Source organism: Caretta caretta, chromosome 9 (genome assembly GCF_965140235.1).
Source record: "Caretta caretta isolate rCarCar2 chromosome 9, rCarCar1.hap1, whole genome shotgun sequence".
Lineage (NCBI taxonomy): Eukaryota > Metazoa > Chordata > Testudines > Cheloniidae > Caretta > Caretta caretta.
This window is the reverse complement of record NC_134214.1, coordinates 96,344,128-96,370,464: the sequence shown is the minus strand read 5'-3', so window position 1 is coordinate 96,370,464 and position 26,337 is coordinate 96,344,128. Positions and strand designations below refer to the sequence as shown.

Sequence of the window (26,337 nt, the reverse complement as noted above, 5' to 3'; positions counted from 1 at the left end):
ACCATTTGTGTTTGCAGGTAAAATCCAGTACAAACACTTCCCATTCTTCCTAATCCATAACAGATGTGGTTGACTTTGAAATCCAACCTACAACCCATTAAATGCCAACCACAAAGTATAGGGAACATGTACCAGATCCCTCCAGCAAATGCTGAGATGTTCTGGCTCTAGGCTCTAACATTCCATTCAGGTGAATGGACCCTGCTACAGGAAACTCTTGTCAAACTGCACACGAATTCCAGATGCAGCAAAAGCTCCTTTAGCGGTAGCCTGCTTTCAGGGAACACACCCCATGCTGCTACCTCATAGCCTCTCCCCCAGCCATTCCACGTCACAGAAGGGGAAAGCTGGTATTTGTTGACATGGTCATCGTCATCTTACCCACAAAAGCGTGGTTACCACCCCCCCCCCTTTTCCCCTGCACCCCTTCCTGCACCCACATGGAGCTGGATGCGTGGAGCAGCTGCTCGCTCCCCCCTTGAACGCTAGGGGGCTGTGAGGGGGGAGCGAGGAGCGAAATCAGGACTCCCTGCATTCAGGTCACTTCCCGACCTGGGCTGCGTAAGGGGAGGGCAGGAGAACAGCAGCTCCTGATGCTCACCTCACAGCACAACCCAGGTGGGGAAAGTGACCTGGATGCACGGAGCGCATGGTGTTGCTCCTCGCTTCCCCCTCACAGCCCCCTAGGGGAGCACAGAGGAATGTGGGGGTGGGGGAGAGCAGTATCTGTATGTCATCGCTGACCCCCCTCATGTTCCTCCACTGTGAGGGAGGAGCAGGGAGAAATCTGGGCACCCCCCACACGACGCTCCCCAGCCAGCCGGGAGCAGTTTCTAATTCTACGCCGGCAATGCTCACCTCTGCGCTGCTGCATGACGCCCCCTTGACCATGGCACCTCTGGGCGGTTGCCCGGGAGGCCCACCCCTAAGGCCAGCCCTGGAAGAGCAAACTGTGCTACAGAACACCTATCCCTCCCACCCTCTCCCACACTACAGAATAACTTGCACAAGGAAAGGAGAGGAGATGTGCTCTGTGGGTGAGATCCTCAGCTGGGGTGAATCAGCAAGTTTGGGCACCTGGTTCAGGGCAACAGGGTCAGCAGCAGGGGAGCTCGGAGAGCCTTGGAACAAGAGGGTTTCTGAGGCCTGGGACAGTGTATTTCATAGGGCCCAGGCATAATAGGGTAGGCTGAGACAAGGAAGTGGTTCAGGAATTGGGATGGAGAGAGGGACTATCCGTATAATAATCAGGCTTTCAAGCAATAGCTCCCACAAGATGAATGTGGAAAGGAGAACTGCTCCTCATCCTTCCCTCGCCCAACACATATGTGATCAACTAATCCACATTGCTCAAATTTCAGATAGGGAATCCTGAATAATTGCAACAGAGCAAGAATTCACTACAAATGCAAAAAAATGGTGGGCACAATTTGCTAATAGTTAAATGTCTAGCCACCTACCCTGTGTGGCCAATCTAATAGCTAGACATTTAGGGGGACGTTTTCAAAGGCATAAAGGCCAGCAGTTAGACACCCAACTCATTGGGAGTTGTTGCTTTTGGCACTGAAGATCAGCCCCTTAATTTCTAGCACTTGCACTCTCTATTAATTACATCCCTAACACTGAAGGCAGTTTTTAAAACAAGTCCCATCTCTTGGGGAAGGGCCTCTTGAAAACCATTTGACAGCAGGTCCTTTGCTAATTTGGGATTTGTTTGGATGGAGGTCCACAGATGAGCAATGGAACATTCATGGGTTTTTTCCATGTCATTAAGAAAACTTTGTCTCTTATTCAGTGATTTTATTCTTCTTGCATGACTTTAAATAACAGCTACAACTGATCAGTCTCATTGTTAACCTCTTATCCCAGTCTAATATTTGAAGTACTCTTGGAAACTGACATTGGACGGTCAGTTTGTACAGCCCACCTGTTCACTGTGGAAAGAGCTTGGTTCATTAGGTCCTGTAGTCCTTACTATGATTGGGGAAAGACTGGAGTAAGTTCACTTCCAAAGGAGATCTCCATATTTTAAAGATTGAAGATATTGATGGGATGCAATTCTTTGTGTGGGCTTCCATTCACACATAGCTCAGAAAATACTCAGTTGTGTACTTTTTTTTCCTATTTAAATTTTTCATTAAAAGAGACAGTGCATCAGAGGGATACACATGGAATATCATTAACGTCTGGTAAAAGGTAGATCGTCTGTCACATTGCTGTGAATGGGACAAAAATGGTGCTCCCAGAATCACCGCTTCCTTCTCCATCTTCGTATTTGTATTCGGGATTGCCCATGGACCCTCTGGAAGAACTTCTGGAAGACCCATAAAAGAGATCGTGTTGTTCCATAGAAAAAAGGCTTCCTGACTTTGAGAGGGTAGAAAGAAAGCTTTCTGGAGTATGGCTCCTTGCTGCTGAGAAAACAGCGCCAGGGTCAGTGTATGCAAAACTGATAGCAGATTCATTGGAGGCTGGTCGTAATGGTAGCACATCGCCAGGCTGTTTATAAATCGGTGATGTTTGTATGAGAGAGGTTCCTTGGGAGCTCCTCTGTTGGGAGGCAGCTAATTGCATAGCCTGGGAAGGAGACAGGACAATCCTTGTTTCAATGTGATGCAAGTGAGACTTGATGGCAATAGATTTCACTTCTTTCTTCAAAGTCCTACAAAAAAAATAGACCTATTTGATTTCAAGCTGAACCCCCTTCCCACCCCCCCCGCCCCCCCCACCACCACTTCATTGACCTTGAGAGACCAAGAGAGTATGCCAGACAGGAATCAAACAGGAAGAGTCATCTCATCCTAGCAACAACAGTTTATCTTTACTAATGAGGGAAGCTGCATAAAGAACTGGGAGAATGTGGGCAGAGCCAGGCAGGAGTGGAGCTATAAACTTTGAGTAAACCTTCAATAATTTAAGCTCTCACGCCTTTCCCCTCCCCATGCATACACCGTCTGGGCTCAGACACAGCTCCTAAAGAGGTCATTCTGGCCCTCCACACTGTCCCCAGACAGAAAGTGGCCAAGAGAGGATGACGGGTCCCAAAATCTTTGGGCACAAACTGCCTTCTGCATCACTAACCTGATCCAGGCTAGGGGAAACCTTGCCTGACTTGCCAAGGAAGAGGATGCCCACCTAATCTGGGGGCCATTCAAATTACTCGCAGACTCCCCAGTGATGCTATTGACAGCTACGTCAGCATTTTCAAACTTGGGTGTCCATTTTCAAATGTGGGGGATCATATTAACACCCACATAGGTTACTGGCAAGGTTGGAACCTGTGTGGAACACCGCACAGACCTGCCACTTGAGCTAATGAAGCAATTGATAGCAGTAGTAGGTTGTGCTCTATGTGGACCAGCACTAGCGGGAGAGGAGAGAAACACTTTGCCAGCAGGTTTCACAGCTATTTGCTGACAGTAGAGGAATGGCAGGACTCCAGAATCTCGGGTTCCAATCCAAGCTCTGGAAAGGACAGTGCTCTTGTGACTCTTCTGACCCATCCCCTACAACCTGTCCCCATCCTGTCTCCTTCCCACAGCTGGTTCCTTGTCCCAGTTCTATTCTCCATGCCTACCCAGTCTCAATCTCCGCTTCTCAGGCTTCTCAGCCCAGTCCCTTTAACCAGTCTCCGTCTCCAGGCTCACTGTCCAAGTTCCAGTCTCACCCATTCCCCACATCCAGTCCCAGTCTCCTTGCCAGCCAGTCCCAGTTCCCCATCTGCCTGCCCTGACTCCTTGTTCCCAATCTCCTTGCACTGCTAGTCCCAGTCTCCCTCCCTGCTCCTCATCTGATATGTTTCTCCTGCCCCCCACTAGTTCCCAGTCCTATTCTCCCTCCCCAAGCTCTTTAGCCAATCACAGTCTCTTCCTACTCCCTCTCCAGCTTCTGGCTCCAGGCTCTTCCACCTATGGCTCCTTGTTCCTGTCTTTTTGTCCAGCCAGTCCCAGTTTACCCGTCCCCCAGCTCCTCATCTGATATCAGTTGTCCCCCAGAGCCAACCGGCAACCAGTCCTCTCCCACTTTCCTCCCACTTCCAGTCCCAGTCTCCTCGCCTAGCCCAGTCCCAGTCTCTCTCTCCACCTCCAGTCCGACACTCCTTGTCCCAATCTACTCCTTTCCCTCCCTCTCCTCCAGCTTTTGTCTCTGCTGCATTTGAATCAGACAACTTCCCAGCCCTACTCCAGCCCAAAGCAGCCATAAGAAAAGTCTTCGCCCCTGTAACCCTGAGGGAACATGTTCAATTGCTGTGTGGGGATGGCCCAGGACGAGGCTTGAGCATGCTCAGCAGAGAAGGAATCTTCAGAGATGTAACTGCTCAAATCAAGACTCTCTAAAGAGCATGTTGCAATCTGCAATTTCTCACAGCCTTATAACTTGCCCATATTTGGGTAGCTTTTCACGAGGACGGCAAAAGGCATGTCTCTGACACAGAGAGCCAAATGTCAGATCTCTGCTTCAAAGCATGGGGGCACTAGAGCTATTCAAAGAAAAGCTCATCTGATTCTTTTTTTTTAGCCTGGGCAAACAACATATTTTTCACAAGCCTCCTTCTCAGAAAAGGCTGCACTGGTCTCAGAAAAATCTAGTCCAAGGCAGACACCCATCGTGTCACACTTCAGCCTGAATGGGTAAAGTTTAGTAACGTTATAAACAACTGAAAACAGGGTCTTATAATGGGAAGTGTCATTCAACCTTAATAATAAGCAGTGCTACTAACCTTTTCTATAATTTAATACACACGCACAAATTGGCTCATTGACTCCTTTGAGCATGGTGAAGCCATAAAACATGTTAAAAGTATGCTCAGTGATAGGGTGAGGGCCTCAGTGAGACCTGGAAGCACCATGCCGAAAAGCACCAGAAAAAGAACCCCCTAATTAATTACATCCAGTGCTGTAAACAGATCCACGAGCAGGGTCCGTCCGAACCCTGCCCGAAGGACCCAGGTTCCCAAGACAGAAAGCATGCGCCATGCAGTGGAGTGGAGGTTACAGAATGTTGTAAAACTTACGTGTTGTCTTTTGTCACCAGTTTGTAATGAAGGAAACTGCAGCCCAGAATGAGGAGGAGGGAGATTATCAAGAAAACACTCATTGCAGCGATTATTAGGTCTTGCTTAAGCTTCTGACTCTCCTGGGATTCTTTTCCTAGAACATTTTTTTCAAGAAAGCATGAGCTAAAACAAGGTAAATGTACCGTTGTCTCCACTGATGTGGCCCCCGATCAGTGGCCTGCCTGACTGTATGGGAACAAATCCAGTGTCATGGGCTTCAATGGCTGCACCCAGTGCTCCTTAAACATGAGGCGCCAAAGGGTCACACTGGCAATGAATGGCTTCCCGGGGGGTCCACCACCATAAGGACAGTGCAATGTTCGCAATGAAAGGTCCACCTGTCTGGTTCATTCAGACCCTCTCCTCTATACCCTGGCCTCTCTAGTGTGGGTCTCCTGTCTCTCTAACCTCCCCTCCTAGCAGGGGAGACCGAGAGGGTTTCACCTCCCTGCCTTTCACATTTCTCAAAGTGGGATGCTCTTTCCTGTCTTTCTCCCCCACAGGGCACGGGGAGGCATTTCTCCTTCTCCCTCCATCATCTTACCCTTTAGGGCTGATGCTGGGAGTGTGGAGGAATCCCTAGGGCTCTTTTCCCTTCCAGCTGCTTCTATCCCACTGCTGAATTTCTCCACCACACGCTGCACTGCTCACTACACAGCCTGCCCATCTGATGGTCTGTGGTCTATGTTGATCTGCCGCAGCGACAGGGCGAGCCAGTGAAGCACTAATTAAATCTACAAACGTTACAGAGGAACACGCAGAGTGCTGGAGAGGCGCATGCAAAGCCCTGAAGAGCTGCGGGATGATGATTGCCCCAAACACTGGGTGAATGGCAGACATAACTGTCTGTTTAGAGGGCAAACCCAATCAGAGGGGTTGGAAGCTGTCAATTGGTGCCTGCTCGTCTAGCTTTTCATTCGGTCCTTTGTGCCTTGTATGTTGCACCCATTCTCTTTTGTGGGTGCTAAACAGTAGCGCTGGATGGAAGATGCATTGTTAATGGAAATTCAAAACCTGAAATATTTTGATTTGGAAATGTTGCTGTGGTGACTCCTGGGAGTTATAGTTCTAGTGTCTCAACCTCCTGTTCTCCTCTATAGGCCAGGCTCCCTGAACGGACTACATCTGCCGTAATGCAACCTGGTCTCCCCTTTTGGAGAGAGGCGTCCCTGGCCATGGTGCACCGAGAGAGGGGAAGCCCAGTCCATAGAGGAGAATGGAAGCATGAGGCAGGTGTAAAAATTTTATTAAGATGATGATTAAAAACATTTGAACGGCACAGACTTCAAGCGTAGAAGTTTCTGGTTATCAGGGAATAACGTACAGATTATCAAGGGGTGCAAAGTTTGGTTTAAAATCGGATGGCATAGGGAATACATAATCTGCAATATCCCCAACTGGGGGTACAAGGATAACGGGTCAAAGTACAGACATTGAGATATGAGGGTATGTTGTTCATATGATGGCTATGTTCAGGGGTGGAGTATACTGAGTGGATACGACTACAACTCCCATAAGACACTGCAACAGCATTTCCAAATTGGAAAATTTTATTTTTTTTCTGGCCAAAATATTTCAATACTGGGCATTCTTTTGTTGTTTAGCTGACAGACAAATTAGTCGAAAACCCAATTTAATGTCAAAAAACAGTTTTGATGGAAACTTTTCAGCCAGCACTATGGTGCCCTTCAAGGACACACCGGCTCCTTCATTCTCCCCAGATACAAACAGGCCACTAAGCCATTGCTGAAGCTTCATGTCTTATAGGCCTGACAGTCTCTTCTGGTTCAATCTTTTTCTTCTAAAGTAATTTTGAGTTTCTGCAAGACCCAAGGTAAGATGATAATTGAGGATCACCCATAAATTTAGGAAGCTGTGGAGTAATCTATTCTGCAGTCAGCAGCCAGACATCTCCCAGGACAGACAGTGGCAGATATAAAACACGAGTGAGATACCACCAAATGTTTGAGACTCCCTGGAGTTCAGGGAGAGGATAGTTGTAGTGTGAAGAAAGGAAATTGTGAACGAGAAGGATGAGTAGGTGGGACGAAGAATAATAGAAGGTGCAAAGAGAGAATAATTTTTATAAATCCAGAAAAGTTTTCATCTTCTGTGAGCCTTATTCAAGGGACCATTTGAGATTCACTCACCCCTGGACGGAACCGGTCCTAAAACATTTTAAAGACACAGTTTTAAACATCAAGTACCTGGATGTCAAATGGACTGAGGTTCTGAGAATCTTCGAATATTATCATGACTCCAGTGGGATGAAATGTACAACCTTAGTTTAAATGTCACATGTGCTCTAAATTCATAATTCTGTTGCCATTACTTTTGCCCCTTGCTGAGTTTAGCCACCTAATTGCCAGCTTTCAACCTGGCCTAGAACATTTTGCTCTGTCTTTATCATATCGTTACGGACAGTGACATCAAACGATGTCTCATCTTTAAAAAAGGGGTTAGCAGACTCTGCTCTAAAGACGATGCTGTGTCTGCCTGACCTCAGCCTGTGGTTATAAGGTTCACTGAGCACTGTACCTTCCGAAGGAGTTTGTCTTTTGTTGGCTGTTCCGCAACCAGAAATTAAGATGGAGAGCAGGAGAAAGATGATGGAATAAACAGCCATACTTGTTTATCCATGTACTGTACCCATGCTGACTGTGTACTGCCACCGTCTTAATGTCACTGTTAACCTCTTATGACATCCCTAGTATTCTTACAGACATTCTGACAGCATAATCTCCTCATGCAGGCCCAAACCCTGGATGTGCCTGGGAGCAAATAATTGGAGATATTAATAAATTCAACATCTCAAAAGTAAAACAAAAAACACTCCAATACTAGCTTTAGCATAACAAATATATATATATATATATATATATATATATATATGTTTATTGCTTTTCATTCATTTTTTTCTGTCTACAAAATTCTATAGTTAGTTAGTTTTACATATATGTTAATACAGGAGGGAAATGATCTATTTCTGATTATTGCTAATTCGTATTCCAAGAAGACTCAGAGACACCCCCCCCGCCCATGAATTGGACCCCCATTGTGCTAGGTGCACAGAGTAAAAGACAGTTCCTGCCCTTTACAGTCTAACTAGACAACACAGACAGAGAATAGGGGGAAGGAGGTATTTGCTATTATATTATACCTTATTTTTATTTGAGCCAGTTTCTGCACTGCTTACTCATTCTTTACTCTTGGAAAATGCTCACTGCACTCAATGGAAGCCCTATAATTTTAAGAATCATTGGCAGGGGCACTAGGGTATTTTAACATCATTGAAGCCATGAGGGAAGAATTATTTATCAGTACGTGTGATTGGTCAGAACTGCCCTTTCCACAAGACAGGGGTTCTGGGCTGGGTGGGCTGGGAGGGGATGGGAGGTGGGCAGGGAGAGGGCCTCTGGGACAAATTGGGCTGTGTGGGGGAGGGGAGGCAGGGGCTCCCAGGTGGTCGGGCTGTTGTGGGGGAAGGGGCTCTGGGCTGGTAGGACTGGTATGGAAGGGGAATGGCAAGAGCTCCAAGATAGTCAGAATGGTGGGTGGGGGAGTTAGGGGCTCCTGGACGGTGGGGTGGGAGGAGGCAGGAGCTCCAGGAGGGTTGGGCTGGTTGAGAAGGGGCAGGATCTCCAGGACAACAGGGCTGTGGGGTGGGAGGGGATCCAATATGAAGATACACGATCATTCATTTGCTTTTATAAACAGTTTGATTTTTGTTACTTCAAACACTGCCTTTGTTTAGTAGCTTATTTTTTTTAAGAAAAAGAAACCAATGAAACGATTTATAGCATATTACACTTATTTTTGTTGTTTGTGATGTCCCTTTCTTCAACCAAGCGCTTGATTGTGCTATAAAAATCATGAAACTTTTATGAGCCGGATCTCTCCAGTTTTCATTTTTCTGTTTTACTTTTCTGATACACTTGTGACTGTGATAGTTTCCAAGTTGCACTGTCACCATTTCTGATTGTCACACCCGTCAAGGGGCAGAGTGTGTGTATATATGTGGGAATACAAAACTACATGAGTGAAAGAAGGGAAGCGGGTAGGAAATTTGTCCACTATCCACTTAGAGCAGTGACCTCTGAAAGGCACCCACAGTCTCCTGCAGGCATAAGACCCGAGGCAGACAATAAAAGATCAACAAAGACAGATGAAATCCCAAAGTCAGGGCTCGATTGCGACAGTGTTGTGAGTCAAGGCAGCGTCTAGCTGTGCTCTCCCAGGAGCAGCCCAGGGCGTGAATTGTGATTTGGAGAGTCACCGTTCAGTCCCTGCTTCTTTCTCCCCTTTTACTAGGGGGCAGTAATCTCTGCCAGCCCTTTACTCCTCCTTCCTTGTCAGTTCAGCTATGCTGGCTGGCACATTGCAAAGTGAAGCCCAGGGCTATGCTCATCCTTTGCCCCTGCCCTTCTGCCTAGGACAGGGAGCAGTAGCCCCGCGGAGGCTGCTCTCCTGCTTATGCTGTGACCTGCAATGTGGGGAGTACAGGACACTAAAGGGGAGTTCTAGCTTCCTCACTCCCCTTTGCAGGCATGTTGGCAAGTGCCAACCTTACCCTGCATTTAAATAGGTGGTGGGAGGGAGAGACTATTTCTATTGCCACTTTTTTTTGTGTCACGGGATAAAATAAGGAAGTGGCATCTTCCAGTAGGGCTTGTTCTAGAGAGCCCTGAACTGCTCCAGAAAAACCCAGAACCTCCAAATGACTCTCTGCTGTGTCTAGTGTTATCAGCCATCCAAATGTGGATGGTTTGTATTTGAGGGGGGCTCTTCTGCACCCTGTACCCTGGGCCTGCCAGATATTAACAGTTCCCCAAATATCTGTGGAGTTAACACGTCACCATAGCAGGATGTTGCCTCATGGACATTTATGCTCGATGAGCACAAGGTGTGAAGCACCAGGATAAAATGAATTGGTCTTAGAAGATCAACATGAATAGGTGGGAGGGATCCTTATATATAGGTATAGCTGGCACTTTATAAAGGTTCAAGTAAGAAACCAAATATACTTCATAGGGCATTTTCCTCCAACTTTGGGGCCTAGACTTCTAGACCCCATCCTCATTCCATTGCTTCTCCCTTGGTCCTAACTTTCCAAGGGACACATGCTATTCCGCTGCCATCTCCACTTCCATCAGCCCATATATTGAGATCCATGGGTCAAATCCTAGGGGTCTCTGTGGATTTCCACTCATTCCTTACTCAGGTAAAACACCCATTCACATCAAGTGACAGTCTAAGTAAAAACTTCATGATCTGTCCCTTGAGCAAAGCATAAGCCTCTGTATCCTATTAACATTGCAGCTGAAACTAAAACTGTAGCTTTGTGCAATGATCAGAGATTATTTCCATGTGATATCTCTGAAAGTATTCAGGTGTTTTAATATTCCCCTTCAAGTGTTAAGCTAGGTAGTAATAATTAGGAAAAAAAACCCAGCCCCTATAAAACCATTTTAAATTGATTGCATTGTGACTTCCTGTCTTTCCATCACTCTCTTTTTAGTCACTGTTCCATAATGGTGATAGTCCTAAATGGCTTGGATGTAGTCTGTTTTTGAAATGTTTTATCTGCTTGGCCCCCTCACTTTTGCAGTCCTTCTGGCACCACAAGTATGCAACACTACATGCAACGCAACGTGACCCGTCTGGATGTAAAGAGGCAAAACACTCTCGTCTCCCCTAGCACAAAGAACTACATGGCTTCCTAGTTGCAAAAATCGTTTAAGACACTAGTTCCCAGAACACCCCCAACCCATAAACGTGCCCCCTTAAAAAACCATAACCCAGGAGTGGGAAAGTTTGATAGGGAAGGAGACTGTCCTTAGCAAACATTGCTATCAGCATTAAATGATTATCTGTTGGCTTCCTCCTGCTTCCCCTAACCTGTAAACACTGTTCTTTGCCATAGGCATACTGAGGAAATCATGCCAAACACAGCAGGTTTACAGTAATCAGCTGCCTGCAGAAGACTGTGCTCAAAAGAGCCCTCGGAAGATGAAAACACCATGGGAGATCACAGTGGCACACAGATTCCGTGCTCTGCAGAAAACATTAACTAATGGAACCATCTGTGGATCCACGAATTTGTGTTTCATCTTTGGAACTGTGTCACCAAAGGTGATCATTCCACCAGTGATGACTGCTGTGCTCTCCACTCCACTGTACCTGGTACTGAACCCACAACAGATTCCTCATCTCTAGAAGATGCACGTGCAGCTGGAGCCCTGTGTCTTTCAACAAAAAGCAAAAACTAATAGTGACTGTGTGAGAGCTCCAATTCCAGGAAAGTAACAAATCCAGAGACTAAGAAGGGAGGGAAAGTGCTTCAAGACAGCAGACTCCCTACTTCTGCACAGGAGAGCTGCACACAGAGGGCGACACAGCATGTGCATCTCATGAGTACAATCCAGACCTAAATTATAGACTTTCTGTAGAGTCGTTCTGATCAAGTCCCCCTGAACCAAGCACAGACTGTGTCATTGCCATGCAACCAGCCATCCTCTAAAATCCATCAGTCCCCCAACATTTCCACACACACTTCACCCGCCCCCACTATATCCCTATCGTTTCCTAAATTCCATCAAAGCCGAGCGTAATCTTCAAGAAAACTGAATATAATAGTTTACGGATATGGTATGTGTGTGGTTGTCACTTAGCAACCATGATGCTTTTGAAACAACGGTCAGATCCTCAGCTAAAATAAATCAGCGTTGGCTTCTTGATGGGCCGAATTGCATCAGTTTATATCAGCTGAGGATGTAGCCCAAGGTTTCTGGGTTTTGACATTTATTTGATTTCCTTTCCTCTGTCACTAATTTTAGACAAGTCGAGTATGAAAAATGCAATCATAGAATATCAGGGTTGGAAGGGACCTCAGGAGGTCATCTAGTCCAACCCCCTGCTCAAAGCAGGACCGATCCCCAATTAAATCATCCCAGCCAGGGCTTTGTCAAGCCTGACCTTAAAAACTTCTAAGGAAGGAGATTCCACCACCTCCCTAGGTAACGCATTCCAGTGTTTCACCACCCTCATAGTGAAAAAGTTTTTCCTAATATCCAACCTAAATCTCCCCCACTGCAACTTGAGACCATTACTCCTTGTTCTGTTATCAGCTACCACTGAGAACAGTCTAGAGCCGTCCTCTTTGGAACCCCCTTTCAGGTAGTTGAAAGCAGCTATCAAATCCCCCCTCATTCTTCTCTTCCGCAGACTAAACATTCCCAGTTCCCTCAGCATCTCCTCATAATTCATGTGTTCCAGTCCCCTAATCATTTTTGTTCCCCTCCGCTGGACTCTTTCCAATTTTTCCACATCCTTCTTGTAGTGTGGGGCCCAAAACTGGACACAGTACTCCAGATGAGGCCTCACCAATGTTGAATAGAGGGGAACGGTCACATCCCTCGATCTGCTCGCTATGCCCCTACTTATACATCCCAAAATGCCATTCGCCTTCTTGGCAACAAGGGCACACTGTTGACTCATATCCAGCTTCTTGTCCACTGTAACCCCTAGGTCCTTTTCTGCAGAACTGCTGCCGAGCCATTCGGTCCCTAGTCTGTAGCGGTGCATGGGATTCTTCCGTCCTAAGTGCAGGACTCTGCACTTGTCCTTGTTGAACTTCATCAGATTACTTTTAGCCCAATCCTCCAATTTGTCTAGGTCCCTCTGTATCCTATCCCTACCCTCCAGCGTATTAACCTCTCCTCCCAGTTTAGCGTCATCTGCAAACTTGCTGAGGGTGCAATCCACACCATCCTCCAGATCATTTATGAAGATATTGAACAAAACCGGCCCCAGGACCAACCCTTGGGGCACTCCACTTGATATCGGCTGCCAACTAGACATGGAGCCATTGATCACTACCCGTTGAGCCCAACAATCTAGCCAGCTTTCTATCCACCTTATAGTCCATTCATCCAGCCCATACTTCTTTAACTTGCTGACAAGAATACTGTGGGAGACCATGTCAAAAGCTTTGCTAAAGTCAAGAAACAATACGTCCACTGCTCTCCCTTCATCCACAGAGCCAGTTATCTCATCACAGAAGGCAATTAGATTAGTCAGGCATGACTTGCCCTTGGTGAATCCATGCTGACTGTTCCTGATCACTTTCCTCTCCTCTAAGTGCTTCAGAATTGATTCCTTGAGGACCTGCTCCATGATTTTTCCAGGGACTGAGGTGAGGCTGACTGGCCTGTAGTTCCCAGGATCCTCCTTCTTCCCTTTTTTAAAGATGGGCACTAAATTAGCCTTTTTATAATTGTGTAAATCTAATACACTTCTTGCCATTTATGCAGTCAGTTTCCTTTTGGCATTTCATTCAGCTGAAACAACAAAGCTGGCCTGGACAGTTTCACTGGCTTGTTTCACTTTCCTTTTCTCATGCTCTATATGAGCCATGTTGCAAGGAGAATGGTTACATTCCCCCAACATATTTTCATATATTTTAAAAAAGGATCTGGGGATCATTCCTCTTAAGTTGTGTAAACCCCCTTTTCCTAAACATAAGGGATCAATTCTGCAGTCCAAAGACTTCCTGGTCCAATATTTCCAGCCTAACCTAAACTGACAGCATCTCTTTAATTTGGATACGGTAATCCTGTTGCTTAAGATGCCTCAAAAAAAGGCTTTGAGCCTCATCTTGCAGGCATTTTCAGGCACTGTCTAAGGTGGGTGTTTTACTTGGAGGAGGACTGCAGGACTGAAGCCTTTGTTATATGAAAGTAAAAAACATCAGATCAAATATGTGTTCTATCACCCAGGCCTAGAGAACAAAGTGAACTGAATGACTTTCACCCAGATTGATGTGAATTGTGGAATAAGTGTATTGCACACACAACACAGATAAGCAGCATATTTTGTTCTTTAAATGATAGGATCTGCAAACAAGTAAGTGCAACTTGGAATTAGTAGGAAACTGAAAGATGTGAAGGAGAGCACCAGGGGGAGCTGTTTCCCAGTTTGGAAGGTTTCCTAGAGTTACTGAGACTTGTAGAAAGTCCACACTAAGCCCAAAAAGAAAAGGAGTACTTGTGGCACCTTAGAGACTAACCAATTTATTTGAGCATAAGCTTTCGTGAGCTAAGCTAGCAATAAATTGGTTAGTCTCTAAGGTGCCACAAGTACTCCTTTTCTTTTTGTGAATACAGACTAACACGGCTGTTACTCTGAAACTAAACCCAAAGCTTGTCGACCTGATTGTGATTTCATGCTACCGTACATCAGGACTAAGTCCATTAAGTTGCCCTGTGTAAAACTGACATTATGGAAGAGGAGAATCAGAACTTACAAGAGAAGATGACAACACTGACAATCAGCTCCCAGCTAATGACCTCTAGTGCCCATTCTGATCTCAGTGGTTTCACACTATGATTGATTTCCAGGGGGAAATCATGTTTTGCTACTGCTACTCCTCTCATCTTACTATTTGTAAATGTTGCTATCCATGGGGCAAACTGTACACCAGTCACATACAAAGGGGGGCATTAAATTGGCCCCAGCCATTTAGTACAATGGAAAATATTACCTGGAATTCAGTAACTGCAAATGGGTTCATTTAATTTTAAGCATATTCTAATTCTACTCCAGACAGTCGGGAAAAATATCTCATCCAGATAACCAAGGATACAGCAGATGGCGCTCCACCATTAACAATGTTTGAAGAATGGTTTCAGAGGAACAGCCGTGTTAGTCTGTATTCGCAAAAAGAAAAGGAGTACTTGTGGCACCTTAGAGACGAACCAATTTATTTGAGCATGAGCTTTCGTGAGCTACAGCTCACTTCATCAGATGTTTACCGTGGAAACTGCAGCAGACTTTATATACACACAGAGAATATGAAACAATGAAGAACTTGCTAGAGCCCAAATCAAGCACAAATCTAAAACCAGACAGGTAGAAAATATGTTTCCTTCTCATTATCACAGCTGCCCACCATGGCCAGCAACATATTATTAAAACATATGGATACAAAGCCATAACATTACAACATGATTCTGACAATTGGCCAAAAACACAAAAGACAAGACTAACTGTTCTAATTAGTAGCAAGTGTAGAATACTGCTAGAACAGGGGCTAGCCACTAGTGACTCCTTTAGAATAGTTAAATGAGACAGGTTACCTTCAATTTAGCAGTTTAGCTTGCTGAAAAGTCACACGTAGATCTACTGCAGTAGCAGGCATAGATCAGCTTTGCTGTATCCCATCTGAAGCCCTTAAAAAAGGGAAAAGGATATATTGGAGCTGACAAGAACACATGGCAGATGAGCTTAAGTATGAGGGCAGTTGTCCCCAAGTATCACCAAGAACACAGGCTCAGAAAAGAATGTTCCGTAATCAGAGACAGCAGGTTACACTGGCTTTTTCGATTGGGTTGGAGTCACTTCTCCAGGTGAACCGCATCAAATAGCACCATCTAAATTGTGGGAAATATCTGGGGTTTGTATTGTGGGGAAAGTGGAGCTCGCGTATGAATTTTGTTCTCCCCCCCCCCCACACCCCTGCAAAAAAAAAAAAAAAAAGTGTGTGCAATTCTACACAAATTTATTTTGCCGCCTTTCTCCAAATTTGCCACTGTGCTGCCAGCACCCTCACAATTTGAGCTATAATTATTGAACAATATTTATAAACAAGAGAAACAAACAGTAAAGAAATAAGTTGGACCCCTACCTCCCTTTGTGTTTAACTAAATTAAATAACTAAGTTAGCATCTGGGGTCTGGTTCAACCCCCATTAAAATCAACAAACTTCTTCAGGCTCCTCTTATGGCCTTCAATGGGCATTAGATCAGGCACGAGCACGTTAGAGGTTTTTCAAGTGCCAGCCACAAGATGAGAGAACTTCTCTGGTGAGAAAGTTACAGCAGTTATATGACTAACTGCACTTGTTCAACTTCTCCAGTCTGAACTTCTGCTTACCTACTTTCCAAGACAATACAAGAAATATAATATATTAATGTAGCTAACAAGGACACCAAAACCAGACACAGGACAAATACTGCACACCTCCCATTCATTTCAGTCAATTAATTAATTCCTTCAAGTAACATATTCTTTGGGGTGACAAACATAATCCACAATTTTTATTAATGCTCTTCCTTGCCAGTCAACTGGTATTTCGAGAAACACAATTTCTGCCCCTGGTGCTGGTGGCTGCTCGTCTTGCAAAACCGGATGTTTCAGACAAGGAGCTACCAACAGCTGAAGAACACCCTTGGCTCTGACCACTCGTCCATCCCTGGAAGCCATCCCTGCTGGATGGAGATGGTCCTCTTCTTTTGGCTTCCAGGCTGGCTGCCTCTACTGGCTCAATCTCCTCAACTAACCTTGTTTTGATTTTTGTGTGTGATGAGAATGCTGATGCCTCTACTGTAATCTCTAGGGTAACTGCAGCTAGTGATGATTAGCACCCTTCAGTAGAGAGGACAAGCAATGGATGGACATGGGAAATGACTTATCTTCTGCTGCCCTCACCCCGAAGAAGTGACTGTTCAGTTCAAGATGAAGGGACATCAATGGTGGGGAAGTTTGGGGGACCTTTGCCCATGCTGAACTGTATCCAGGGATGCTGGACCAATTTTCATAGTGGGGGTGCTGATGATGGAAACCATGTATTTTGTATTTTTTGTTACTACTTCAATCAAGGGAGTGTAGCAGCATGCCCAGCATCCCTAGTTCCAGCACCATTGACTGTATCTACTCTTTAGATTATGAGAGGATTTCAGTACCCAGGGCTGCCAATCTAACACTTCTTCTGCATTCTAAACAAAGCCATTGCAAAGTGATGTCAAGGAGGGAAACCGATGTCTGTGCTGGGAGCAAGCTGATGGTTTAGCCACTGAAGAGTGTGAACAAAACTTTTCATGCAGCTGGTGTATTTCACTATACTGCACATGGTGTGCGACCATTGTGGGATCTTATTAACATTAATCAGGACTTAACAGGTAAGTACTCCAGCCGGTCCGTTGCAATCAAGAGAGAATTCTCAACCACCTACACATCCTTTCTTATTGCTGGGTTTAAAAAAGATACCGGAGCTAAATATTTTGTATGCATTAAACATGTTAGCTTTGAGACACTGGCCAAAGTCAGCATTGATACAAGCCCTCAATTCTACTAACGGGAGTGTGGTTAGATCAGGCCTGAATTTGGCCCCATATATTTCAATAGAATAATACAGTACCATTTAAAATGCATTTTTTTAAAATGTGCATTTTTAATCAAGGAACTTTTTTTTTTTAAAAATAAAGAACTTTTCACAAGAAGATGGGAGAATCTGCCTGATGAAATATTGACTGTCTCAATTCATATTAGGCTCCCAAGCATCACTCTGAATTGACTAATGGCCATTACATCAAATAGATTTCCACCTTAATCTTTAGTTCTTGTCTGAGTGATATTAATACACACTGTTTATCATTAATGAACATTAGAATGTGATTATAATACAAGTAATTAATGCCTATCATAAATGTCTGCAAATACAGTGCAATAATTGAATATATGGTTAATGAATCACTACCACAATTAAATTCCAAATTTCCTTACTGCGAACTATATCTAGAGCTGGCCTACACCGCAAATTTACATCAGCATAACTGTGTCTCTCAGAGTGTGGAAAATTGACATCCTTGAGAGCTGTAGTTATGCCAATCTAACCCCCCCTTCCCCAGTTTAACAGTGCTAGGTCGATAGAAAAATTCTTCCATTGACCTAGTTACCACCTCTCAGGGAGGTGGATGAACTACGCCCATGGGAGAACCCCTCCCATCAGCGTAGGTAGTGTCTGTAGCTGTGTCACTGTAGCATTTTAAGTGTAGACGTACTCTTAGCTAGAACAGTTTAAGCTAGTAAGACACTTTGGGACTGTTGTCTTTATTTGTTGTCATTAGCGATTGTACTGAATCGTTTTAGAATTTGTATGCAGTGTTCCATATTTAGTCACACAAGGCAGAGATGCACTTTGTAGAGAGGCCCTGGTTTTATTTATTGCTTGTGTTTTGATAGCAACTGCCTCATATAGTAAGGACCTGGTCCAAAGGCCACTGAAGTGAATTGGAGTCTTTCCATTGACTTCAATAGGATTTGGATCAAGCCCTAGATGTTTCACAGAAATTAAAATTAACAATATTTAATACAAAAATTTGAACTTTCAATATACTTTAGAAGTAACTAGACATCAACAATGAAACCAGCCTGCCAATTAACAACAATATTTCCAGTATTTCTAATCCATTGTCCCACTTCCCTTCCTTACATACCAAAAAGAAAAGTTGGGCTATCCAAAGCTTCAAGGACCCTTCGTTATCCACTTCCTATCAGCAACCTTGTACAGCAACAGGGCTCCACTGATTGCCAATATGCAAGAAAAGGGAGATGGTCTCTTGGGGAACCAGCCTCTAAAACAAACCCTTGAATTCCATGAGGCAACTTGTTGGCAGCCAGTGCAGATTTTGGAGCACTAGTGTAAGGCACTCACTGTGCAACACATCGGAGGGGGTGACCAAATTGTTCACATTCTTCAAGTAAACCAAGTCATTTTTGACTCACATAGTACGCTAATTTAATATTGAGGTGGCACTGCATGGATAAAGTCCACCTCTAAAAGGAAAGGTTGAACTCTTCTTGCCAGGCACAAATGAAAAACCATGCTCTTGGCCAGAGCTGCTAAGCTGATCATCCATCAGCAACCCAGTATCTAATGAAACAGCTAGACTTCAAACTTGTGATGTAACTAGAATGGCAGATGGTGCTTACAAGTTTCCTGCCAATACCCTGGAGACACAAAATAAAATCTGTCTTGTACTGATAGAAATGAAAACCTTCAACACACACTTATGTATATATATGAAAAATATTGATCACACAAGAATTTTCTCTCTCTGAAACCGGACAGTTAAAAATTTGTAAAACTAGACTAAAATGAATTATTCACATTCCTCCCTTGCATGCTTGATAACATTTAAAAATCTGCCTTCCACATTTGTGTCTGTGGAGTTACATTTTTTCAACTGATTCAAACTATTGGTGCAAATCCTGTAGTCAATGGAAGACTCCTGCCAACTTACATGGCAGTTGGATCCAGCCTTTACGGTTCAGAAAGGTCATTTGTACAGTATGTTTGTGACCTTGGGAAGGTTTTAAAAGTAACAGAAACTTCTAATTTGCTCTGTCTCAGGTCTGGTCTGAAATAGGTCAGATTTGCTGTTGTTCAGGGCATGCTGCAGGGCAAGTTGTTTTGCTTTGTCATGAACGACAATTTGGGGAAATAGACTTATTGGGCAACGTGTTGGGCTGTGAACATGGATTATTTAGAGCTGCTGTTTGGTAGAAAGGATGGCTGATTGAAACTGGCATTTGATTTTGTCATTTAAAGTTATTGGTGGGGTGCTCAGAGCTGGTGTGTGGGTGCTTGTTTAGTTTAAAGGAAAAGAAAATAAAAATACCAAACCTTCTTTAAAAAAAAAGATCAGACAGCTTCAGGCAACACAGTTGTCGTCCTGTATTAGAGATTTCTCTTTATTTAAATTAGCTGGGTCCAAACAGCTTTGCCAATAGGACCACTCTGCCGCGTTGGACTGTCGTATAAGGTTGTTTCTGTCAGCCCCAGTCCCTGTCTGCCTTTCTAAAATGCACATCTGAAGGGAAACCTGAAACTTACCGTTTTTTGACTAGCAAAGCGGAACTCACTCGGCTTCTCCAGGGGATCTGGACACGTTTATCCTGCCTTCACCTAAAGATATTATTGTCATGTTTATGTGAAAACGAGCAAACTCAGCACTCTGATCTCTGACTGTCGTTCAATACCACATTAACAAAAAAACCAAAACCACAAGAATAAAGTTACACATTGAAGGACTGAGATGAACCCACCAACAATATCATTTCACTGGTGCTGACTTTAACCGGTGAAACCGGTGACTTTGAATCGGTCCAACGGGGGGTGCGGAGGGAGGGAATAACACAGGATCTTCAAAACAACCTTCCTCTTTAAAAGGAGACCAACACAGGAGATTTTTAAAAAGTGGGCTTGTGCCCTTTTCTGACTTTTTCTGATGTATGGTATAAAGAGGACTGAAAGGCTCATGTTCCCCGCCCCCAGCCCCCAAAAAAGATTTTGTTTCTGCTTGTTTTTACTTTAGAAATACAAGTGTTGTCGCCTCTGGTTTTGTAAGAGATCTCCCGGGATGAATCCGGGGTGGATTGAGTTCTTCCTTAGCCATTCATTGAAGGAGGGGGCGATCCTTATCAAAGAGATCTGTTCTCCCAAGCACTGCAGTAGAAAAGGGGTTAACAACAAATGCCACACAGTATTTTAAGTAGTCTGAACAAGTATCACCTCCCTGCTCAGCTTTTATTGACATGGTTTCTCTGGCATCATAACCTGGTTTTCCCCTCGCCCTTTGGACCTTCCAGGATAGACAAGACCTGAGTTTCTAGCATAAATCTCCCAGCAAATAACAAAAACTTTTCAGCCCTCGGATTTCTATAAGCAGCAAACGGCCAAAACTCATTTTCCCCCTTTGCAAGTCCCCTTTAAATACAATGAGATCTGCCCATTCTTCCTATGGGTATAAATACTCCCCTCCAATTAACAGGGTGGAGGGAAATAAATGGGACAGAAAGGACCGGAAACCCGTGGAAGAGATGAGCACCCAAACACTTCCATCATGACTCGGAGGTCTATGATTTCCTTCTTCTTCACCATCATTATTATTTATCTGTATTAAGGCAGCACCTGGAGGCCCTTCCAGGGGTCCCGCTGTGCGTCGAGCTGTACAAACACATTCCCCACAAAAATGTACAGTCTAACTAGACAAGCCACACAACGTGTGGGAGAAAGAAAGTGGGGAAATGAGTCACCGAGAGAGGCACGGAGATATTAAGGGATTTGCCCGTGGTCACACAGGAAGTCTGTGGCAGAGTCCTAGATCAGTGCCGAGTTTCAGTCAAAGCTGAGTATTAGACGGTTAACGCTGATTACCTTTAGGAATGCCAGGAAACCGATGTTCACCAAAGCCCATTTTCTTTAGCAGCATTTAGTGATATGTACTGCCAAAACACTGTATCACCTACAGATCCTCTTTACCCCTGGCTACAGAATTTGCCCGTGACTGGGAGGAAAGTCTCCACAGGACTCTTTACAGACACCACCGCACCAGTGCCTACTTATCCACCAAAGGGGTTTGTCACAGGGAAGAACTTTTGAAAAGCAATATTCTCCACTAATGTGATTCTATCTGCAACTTTGGGGGAACCTGTGAATACCCGGGGAGCCAAGCGTTTCATACATAAACAACTAAATAATAAAACCCAGCTATGCTTATTGGCAGGTGCGTAGCTCTGTTTAGAGCAGCCCCTGACTGAAATGAAGGCAAGTGGAGAAAGTTAAAATCTTGGGCAGTTGTTTTGAAAATACCTTACCCCCCAGCACCCTTTACCATCTGTCTGCTACCCCTCAAAACAGCCACCTCCCATCTTCCCACAGGGCCCTATTGTCTGGAGTTCCTGTTTCTCAGGGGCGGAGCTGTGGGAGGCAGCCATGGGTGCTATAATAGGCACCTGCGGCCTGCACAATAGGCTGTGGGTGCTTGTGGGAGAGACAGATTGATGTATTGTGCGCGGGGGAGGAGGGCTGTCACTTGAATCCATGTGAACCCAGACTTTAGGGGCAAGGAAGATTGACAGCTTTTGTAGGTTGCAGTTCTCTTTCAAAGCTCCGCTTTAATAGACAGTAAGTTAGGAGGCCCAGACCTTCACTCCCATAATTCTAACAGGGCAATCATGAGCACTGAGAATTTCTTCTTTTTTCCCCCTCTCTCTTTTCCCCCTTGTTATGCATCAGATGATTTCAGTGGAGGAATGTGCAGCATTAATTAGAATTTGTTAGCAGATACCAAGGGGAAAAGTTTCTTCACAACAACTATAGGAGGTGTCACTGCTACAAAGACTTTTTTGTTTTCTCTCTCCATTACATTATCAGTGCAATATGTAAGGTAGTGATTCTTTTCATTTAAATTAAGTGGAAAGCTACTAAATCTTGTTTTATTCTCCAAAAAGAAAAAGGTCCTTAACACTTATCTTTTAACTTCTTTTATTTTGTAAGGTTAGTGTTTACTTTTGCTTTCAGTCCTCCCCATTTACCAGCCTATAGGGACGTGTATCCAGTTTTGTGTTATTTAGTTCGTACAATTATAGGCGAGTGCAACTAATATATAGGGATTGTCGTCAGATTAAAAACAAGGAATGTTAAGGTTTAAAATCAAAACCTTATTTGAAATGACATCTAAATACATAAGTGCAGCTATACTTTACAAAGACTTTCGTCAGTTACTTCAACTTTTTAAAAGCATTTGAAACCTAAAAAATTTTTGCAAGTATATAAAATCACAGAAGGAGCTTAGAGGAAATATTGCTTCGTATTTTTTTGTTTTCAGTCCTAAAATTATTTCAGTTTGCCACTCTCAGCAGCAGCAACATAAAAAACAAGTATTAGCTGCTACATTTTAAGAATGTATTTTCATTTTAAGAAGATATTTGGTTTTTTCTACCATCACATATTTAACTAATTTATCTAGGAATAAAAGGAAACACCCCCACCCACCCACCGCCCTCCACCCAACTAAAATAAGGACTGGTTGTAACAATGAGTAAAGCCTCACATATTATTCTATAAAACAATATCACATTTGTGTTTTTTCCTCGTTAGATTTGAAAATTACCAATTTTTTAAATGCATAAAGTTCCATTTCTTAAAAACTTGTAAAACACACTAGCGAGGGGGGTGTATTATTGACTTATTTACTAACTTGAATTGCATGTTGTAGTAACTCTTTTTATGTTTACCCTGAAAATATGCAGACAAGTTTTTTTATTGCATTATAAACGAAAGGCAACAGTCAAATCAGCTTAAAAAATCATTTTGCTATTCATTTTCTAGCATTTGTTCTGATCTCCATAGTATTGGCGTAAATCAGGAATTATTCATGGAAGTCAACAGGCCAGATTCTCAGCTGATGTAAATTGACTTTCTTGAAGCTACACCCATTTATATCAACTGAGGATCTGGCCCAGTTGAGTTAAACTCATGTGAGTGAGTGAGATCAGAAACAGTTCATATCATTTATACAAAGTGATTTTCTGAATGGAAATTAATTAAGTAGAAAGCTAATTGAAATATATTTCACCCTCTGGAATTATATCAGTATGCAAAGGAAGAAACGAGGCTGTTAAGTGTAACGCTCTCTTACAAGAAAAGTTCAGACTAGGCACCTTAACAAATAGTTATATGCAGTCTTTATAAAAGGCAGAGATAAAAATCATGGTGTTTGTCCCCTTTTTAAAATTTTAGGACTAGATTCAAGATTTCACCATTTTGGCCATGAAAATTGCATAACACCACTAGTCTGCTGGAAGGTACTAATTCACTAATTAATCAGTTGCTGAAACCAATTGAATAAAGGCTCTCAGACAGACAAGCAAAGCCTTACCAGAGCATTCGGCCATCTCAAAGACAGTGCAGTCTTTCTTGTAGGTTTTCAGTTCATAAATAAATACATTTTAAAAGAAAAGACTGATGTCCCACTGTAAGTCAAGTCAGTGCCAGTTTTTATGATACGAGAAACAAAATTGAAAAATAGGAACTGTTTGTGTGTCTAGGGTGAGTTTTTTCTATCTAGAGCCCAGACCATTTATTACTAAGGGCCCCAGAACTGGCCTTGTTAGAGCTGCAATAAGTTGGTGCTACTCTGGGACTGCAATGTTACGCAGCTTGTTCTTGCAAAGTTTTCCTCGGCTATATGACTATCTGGTAGCTCAACCCAAGTGCTGGCTCCCCTTTTTTTTGGCCGATTGTGCCTCTCTCAGAATTATGCATCCCTCATGCATGTAAATGAGAGGGGTCCAATTACACATGGGGGGGGCGGGCGGGGGGAATAAAAGGTTTAATGAATCGTAAAAAAGCAAGGATTGCATAGAAAAAAGCACAATCTCCCCTCCCCCCGGCAATGCACTTTAAAAATGTGCATTTCTCATTTTGAGAGTGATGATAAAATGCAGAGAAGTGACCATGAAAAAAAGTTGAACAAATAAAACCCTTTTATTGAATTTATTATTGTTCGCACTTGAAATCTGTGAAATATACTTCGGAGGGGAAAAAATAGCTAAGCATGTAACTTATGTTCTTGTAAACAGCCTAAAGAGATACATTATGTTACTGTCTTAACTTCTTCTTTATACTCCGTTCTCCTGTCTGGAGTTATACCAGTCAAAAAAAGATGAGAGTATGTCCTTTCCAAATTATATATAAATAAATAAGAAGGAATGCTGTGGATTTAAAGACCACAGAGTGAATGGAAGCTAATTATTTGTTATAAAGTCCAGATTGTAGATACATAGGTTAAGCAGTCTAAATTATATGATTACCTTCCATGCCCAATTGGCCCTGAAATTAGCAGTTAATCACAGTCTACTCAAAGTGAATTAATGTTTAGATAACGTGTTCTCTGATACACTTTTTTGGGAGAACTAGAGAAAAACAGAACAGTGCTTTCAATATTAAATCTGCTTTATGTGAATATGTTTCAACAAGACATTTATAATAAATAGATTTACAAACAGTCTGGGAAGTTTTAGATGTCAATGGAGTTCATTAATTTCCTTTTCCAGCAGACAGAGGGTAAAGATTCTTTACCTACGGTTGGTAAAATGGGCCACTCAGCTCCCAGTGACTGTAGCAGGAGTTATGCATGAATATGTGCTTGCTAGCAGCTGTGAGAAGAGATGTACCTGAATATGATCAGATGACAGTGGCCTCCCTTCTTCCAATACAATAATGGGGGTTGATTTTCAGAGGTACCGAGAAGTCACATTTCAAGTTGCAACCGATGGCATCTGCATGTGCTTAGCATCTTTAAAAATCAGCCCCACAATTTCTTCACGCTTTAGGGCTTGTTTACACTTCAGAGTTATTCCAGATTAAAGGAGGCTGTGAATTTAAAGTGGAATAGATATTCCAGAATAACTCCAATAGACAAGCCCTTTCTAACTTGCTCCAGTTCTGAAACACTGGAACATTTCAAGAAGTTTAAGAAGCTGGCACATATGTTTAGCTGTAGTGGCGAATGAGACTCATTGGTAGCATGTGGAATAGAAATAAAGACCTGCTGCTTTGCAGAAATAAATTCTGGGTTACTTCTGTATGGGGGTGAGAATCCTTTGTTTTACTGCTGGTGACCCAGGCTGTGATGCCAGCTGGTGCACCCAGTGTGACTTGTAGCTGAGTTTAGTATTCGAGTATCTGAATGTAGCTGCCAAAATCATGTTTAAAAATCAGCTAAAGGGTCCGAAATGTGCCTTTAGCTTCTGTGAGTGGAGGAGCCCCTAACCGCACAGAGAAGCTTTTGTCAGTAACTGTCATTGCTTCCTGGGCAGTGGATACTTCTGTTGAATCAGCTTTCCGCAAGTGTAGAGAGGTAGACCAAGGCAGCAGGGCTCTCTTAGGAGGGGAAGCCACACTATGTGGGACTCAGAGTTTCCTTCTCCCCACACTTACATAATCCATGGGGCTGGGAGGCTACACCTTTGCGTCCTCCACTTCTTCCCAAGGGGACTTTCCCACTGAGGGTTTGGTTCATCTGTGAAGTCCACTATCCCCCCTCCTCAAAGGCATTTTCATAGGATGGTGCCATTTAGTTCCAAAATCCCAAATCATCAGCAATGTGTGCATGTGTGAATTTAAAAATGACAAGTAAGTTTTACACCAATAGAGTTGTGCACAGCAGATTCCAGCTGGACATCTCTCTCTGAGAGTAACATCCCGAGGGCAGGCTTTAAAAGGAGTTCTGAATACCAAACAGATCTTCCAAGTGTTCACAGCGACCCTGGATTGCCACCTTGGGAAACCCCATTTGTAAATCCATTATCTGAAGCATGGAAATGACCGAGTAACTCAGCAGTTCACTGGGCTGAAATGAAGCTATTTGCCTTTGTTATTTCGCTCCCTCTGAGTTTGAGTGAACCCAAAATCTTAAAATGCAATTCCCTCAGTATCACCTGGTTTTGTTGTCACAAGCATGCAACACCTTGTATTTCCTAGGACTTTTGGGCTAAATCAGCCTCATTGCACTAACGAGATGGAACCCTTTTGCCAGTTTGTTAATGGCAGCAAGAAGGGCCACGTTCAGTATGTTCAGGGTCTCTCTTGAAGAACAACAAAACTGGCTTGAGCCCTCACCCAGAATTCTGGGAAAAATAAATAAATCTTCCTC

At 43.6% G+C, this 26,337-nt stretch overlaps 1 long non-coding RNA gene across 2 annotated transcripts; it reads right to left on the bottom strand.

Moving 5' to 3' along the window:
- Positions 1–733: 733 nt before the first annotated feature.
- On the bottom strand, positions 734–23,848 carry LOC125643162 (uncharacterized). 2 transcript variants are annotated; one of them, XR_012670113.1, is made up of 4 exons: positions 23,560–23,848; positions 15,193–15,285; positions 5,015–5,150; positions 734–2,662 (listed from the first exon to the last, which is right to left on the bottom strand). It is a non-coding gene; the product is annotated as an uncharacterized LOC125643162 (long non-coding RNA). The 2 variants fall into 2 exon arrangements; XR_007358610.2 differs by lacking the exon at positions 5,015–5,150.
- Positions 23,849–26,337: the final 2,489 nt, after the last annotated feature.